The 5095-nt window shown below is 42.5% G+C and overlaps 1 pseudogene; it reads right to left on the reverse strand.

Annotated features, from left to right (window-relative positions):
- Positions 1–2881: 2881 nt before the first annotated feature.
- LOC102263329 lies at positions 2882–4696 on the reverse strand (annotated as a pseudogene).
- Positions 4697–5095: the final 399 nt, after the last annotated feature.

Below are 5095 nucleotides of genomic sequence, written 5' to 3' on the forward strand. Positions count from 1 at the left end.
TGACTCTGTTTTACCGAGTCCCCAGTTTGGGGAAACTTACAAAATGTCAGCCCCTGGGCGCTCACAGAGCTTTCTGATTGTTCCTGTAGACGGGGTGTCGCGGGAGCACCGTTTGCGCCCTAGCAGTAGAGCTGTCACTGTGGGCAAACCTTACATCCCAGGAGCACTCTTTGAGTTTTATTCACAGTAACCTCGGTGTCTCTGTAGCAATAACTGACGGGAAAGAACACTTTACTTATTTACTTACTCGTCTTTCATTTTTTAAGTGGTTAGAAACCAAGGGTTTGAATGACTATACTAGAGTTCAGAGGAAGGAGAAACGCAGGGGTATAAATCCAGAACATGTTTATTTGGTATATTCCAGCCTTTTTCCTGCCCTGTTGGAGAAAGGGGCTCCTTTTGAAAAGATGCAGTGAGATTCAGGTAAATTCACTGTTTCTTGGGGGGAGGAGATATTTCTATTTTCCTCAAAATATTTTTATTTTGGGCCACTTCTATTCAGAGAGAAAGCCTAAGGGACAGCTTGGACTTCAGTTCCTCAAACGTATGTGTCTTCATTTAGGTTTCTGCCAGGTTTCTTTTTCTTATAAAAAAACACTCATGTCATCTCCATGATTCAGATAATAGCTTATTCAGCTGATAGCCTATCTCTGTCCACAAAGAATTTAAGGTAGTTTTTAAAACTACACATATAAAAAAGAACACAAATAAAATATAAGCATCAAGAACACTTAAGATGTGGTGAGATTATGCATAATGGCTAAAGTTGATTAGCAAATTTGGCTCTGAATTTCCTTGGGTTCCTTGGATGAAATGTACTTTCTGCTCAGAGCAAATACAGTCACGAGCTGTGTAATGCAGGGATATGTCCTGAGAAATGCATCATTAGGCAATTTCATCATTGTGCAAGACATCATGGAATGCACTTACACAACCTACATGGTATAACCAAATGTGTGTACCTAATGGTACACACGTAGGATATATGGTCTAGCCCAGTGGTAGGCAAACTCATTAGTAAACAGCCAAATATCAACAGTACAATGATTGAAATTTCTTTTGAGAGCCAAATTTTTTAAACTTAAACTATATAGGTAGGTACATTGTTATTAACTTAATTAGGGTACTCCTAAGCTGGCCTTTGCTAAAAAGTCCTCAATTTGATTGAGGTAGCTTCGCTGAGGTCGACCCCTTCCAACTCTCCCATCCACACTCGTCTTGTATACTTGTTTCATCTATCTCCTTTTGTTCATCCTCTCTATATGTCCACCACCCACTTCTTCTAACTCCACTTCTTCAAAATAGACTTGCCCAGGCCGAAAACTGACTTCTGCGCATGGGCCACGAAGTTTCAATCGCACTGTACGTGTGCGCCTGCACGTGGTATTTTGTGGAAGAGCCACACTCAAGGGGGCAAAAAGCCGCATGTGGCTCGGGAGCCGCGGTTTGCCAACCACTGGTCTAGCCTATTGCTCCAGGCTACAAATTGGTACAGCATGTTACTGTACTGAGTACGGTAGGCAACTATAACACGATGACTAGTATCTAAACAAAGAAAAGGTACAGTAAAAATATGGCCTAAAAGATAAATGGTTCACCTGTATAGGGCCCTTTCCATGAACAGAACTTGCAGGACTAGAAGTTGCTTCAGGTGAGTCAGTTAGTGAGTGAGTGGTGAGTGAATGTAAAGGCCTGGGAAATTACTGTACACTACTGTGGACTTTATAAACACTGTACACTTAGGCTACACTAAATTCATAAAACAACATGAGATTAAATCAAACACAAGAGATAATTATGCAATAAAGAGATATGATAAATAAGATATACGAGGCTGCATATATATGCATAACATTACATTAATGCTTTACAACAAGCTATTATGTTTATAAGTGGAAAGAGTACACTCTAAAATAACAATAAAGAATGTAGTAGCCCTGGCCAGGTAGCTCAGTTGGTTAGAGTGTCATCCTGATATGCCAAGGTTATGGGTTCAATCCCCGGTGGAGCACATATAAGAATTAACCAATGGATACATAAATAAATAGAACAACAGATCGATGTTTTTCTCTTTCTCTCTCTTTCTCTCTCTCAAATCAATTTAAAAAACATTTAAAAATGTAGTAAATGAATGGTGATTACAAGAGGGAAAAGAGGGAGGGGGAGAGCAAGGTGGGTAAAGGGTGTCAAATACATGGTAATGGAAGGAAACTAGACTTTGTGTGAGGAGCACACAAATTATAACCATGTACACCTGGAAATTATATAACTATTAACCAGTGTTTTCCTGATAAATTTAGTTTAAAAGTTAAAGTATATATTTTTAAGTGTAGTACAGCAAATACATAAACTTGTAACATAGTCACATTATTATCAAATATTATGTACTCCATATACTTATATGTGCTATACTTTTATATGACTGGCAGCACAGTAGGTGTGTTTACACCAGCATCACCACAAACATGTGAGTAATATGTTGCACTATGACTTTAAGACAGTTATGGCACCATTAGGCAATAGGAAATATTCAGCTCCATTATAATCTTATGGGATTACCATCATATATGCAGTCATAATGGGGTGCATGATTATAGTAAAAAAATAAAAGACATTTTGGTTTCTGTAAGGCCTCTTTGTAAAATCCCTAAGCTGCCACTAGAGGCTGCTCTTAATTCTTTTTTTAAATTGATTAACATTTTAATAAAGCAAATAATTTTACAGTATGGCACAAATGAAATCTTTCTAGAATTTAATAAACTTGGCGTTCCAAGTAATCACTGTTATTTAGATTCAATGGTTTCATGATTGCAAAAAAGGAAGGGATGAGTTCAAATGGCCAGGAAGTAATTAGCTCTTGGTTTATTTTCCTTTGATTAGTTTACAATAGAATATTTGCATGCTTCCTCCAAGGATGTTGTACCTTCTTGCTGGCTAAAAACATCCAGGTCGGAGTAAATTCAGGCACGTGTAGAGACAGGCTGAATGATGCCATCCACAAATCTTCTCACTGCTGCAGGAGAAGGACTGGCAAACTTGCTGATCTATTCTGCTTGAGCATCTTCCACATTCTCATGCCCTTTGAAAATGATCTCCACAGAAACCTTTGCTCCCATGACAGCAATCTCTGCTGCGGGCCAGGTATAGTTGGTGTCACCACATAGGTGTTTGGCGCTCATGACATCATAGGCACCACCATAGGCCTTCCTGGTGATGACTGTGACTTTGGGCAGTTGCCTCAGCAAATGCATGGAGAAGTTTGGCACCATGCCAGATGGTGCCCCTGTATTCCTGTGCTGTGCCAGGCAGAAAGCCAGGAACATCAACAAAAGTGATGAATGGAATGTCATTTTGTTGGTTTTTCTTTTAAAATATATTTTTTATTGATTTTAGAAAGGAAGGGAGAGAGCGAGCGAGATAAACATCAATGATGAGAGAGAACAATTGCATGCCCCCCACTGGGGACCAAGCCCACAACCTAGGCATGTGCCCTGACTGGGAATCAAACCGTGACCTCCTGGTTCATAGGTCAATTCTCAACCACGGAGCCATGCCAGCCAGGCCTGGGATGTTGAATGCATCACAGAATCGGACAAAACGAGCCCCTTTCACAGATGAATTAATATCCAAGCATCCTGAAGCCACCTTTGGTTGGTTGCCAACAATTCCAACCGTCCTCCTATTCCTTCTTGCAAAACCAGTAATGATGTTCTTGGCATAATTGGACGTGATCTCAAAAAATTCCCTCTCATCAACAACAGAGTGTATGATGTCCACCATGTTGAAGGCTGGGGTAGGTTCCCAAGGGACAATTGTGTTGAGCTCAGGAACAGACAGTCACTGGGATCATGGCACTCACCGGTGGGAACCGGATTCTGGCTACTGAGGGGCAGGTAATTGAAGAACTCCGGGAGACCGCACAGGGTCCACATCATTTTCAAAAGCTCTGTGAGCAACACCTGACATGGTGGTGAGGTCCTGGCACCACCAAGCTCCTCCTGCCTAACGTCCTCACTGGTGACAGACTTCACAACATCAGGGCCAGTGATGAACAGGTAGGAGGTGTCCTTTGCCATGAACGTGAAGTGTGTTAGGGCTGGGGAGTAGACAGCCCCAGCAGCACATGGGCCCATGATCGGAGAAATCGGAGGGATGACTCCCAATACCATGACATTCCTCAGAAAGATATCTGTGTAGTCGGCCAAAGACGCTACTCCCTCTCGGACCTGTGCTCCCCCAGAGTCATTCAGTCTAATCACTGGAGCCCCATGGCATGGCCTGATCCATGATTTTGCAGATCTTTTGGACATGTTCTCCTGACAGACTGACTCCGAAAACGGTAAAACCCTGACTGAAGATCTAAACCAATCTTCCCTTGATTCGGCACCGTCTAGTGCCAACACTGTCTCCAGGAAACTTATTCTTATCAGCAGCCATTCCCAAACCTGCACATCTGTGTTCCACAAACATGTCGCTCTCAGCAGCACTGTCAGGGTCCAGCAAGAGACACCTGCTCTCTGACCATTAGCTTTCCTGGCTAGTGCTGTGCATCAATGTGGCGCTGGACCCTCCCACCAGTGGGCGCTGGTCTTCGGTGCCCCCAGAGATGGAGACTGGAGACCCGCTGGCTGCAGCCCCCCACACCGAGACTGCTCACCCCAGCGCACAGCCTTGCTCCAGCCACCAGCCCCCCCATGAGAGTTGCCTCTGGCATATTTCTGCTCTTAATTCTTTTAAAAATATATATATTTATTATTTTTTAAAATATATTTTTATTTATTTCAGAGAAGAAGGGAGATGGAGAGATAGAAACATCAATGATGAAAGAAGATCAGTGATCAGCTGCCTCCTTTACACCCCACACAGGGGATTGAGCCCGCAAACTGGCATGTGCTCTGGCCGGGAATCTAACGGTGACCTCCTGGCTCATAGGCAGACGCTCAACCACTGAGCCACGTCAGCTGGGCTGCTTTTAATTCTTAATATGTGAAGGCTAATCTAGTGAAAAGAGCTTTTTCCACAGTCAGTAAGGAGCTGGAAATTACTTTGGAAATTGCTTTGCTATTTACATTTTGATTTTTTTCCCTCCATTTCT

The sequence above is a fragment of the Myotis brandtii genome, unplaced genomic scaffold, assembly GCF_000412655.1.
Source record: "Myotis brandtii unplaced genomic scaffold, ASM41265v1 scaffold38, whole genome shotgun sequence".
Taxonomy (NCBI): Eukaryota; Metazoa; Chordata; class Mammalia; order Chiroptera; family Vespertilionidae; genus Myotis; species Myotis brandtii.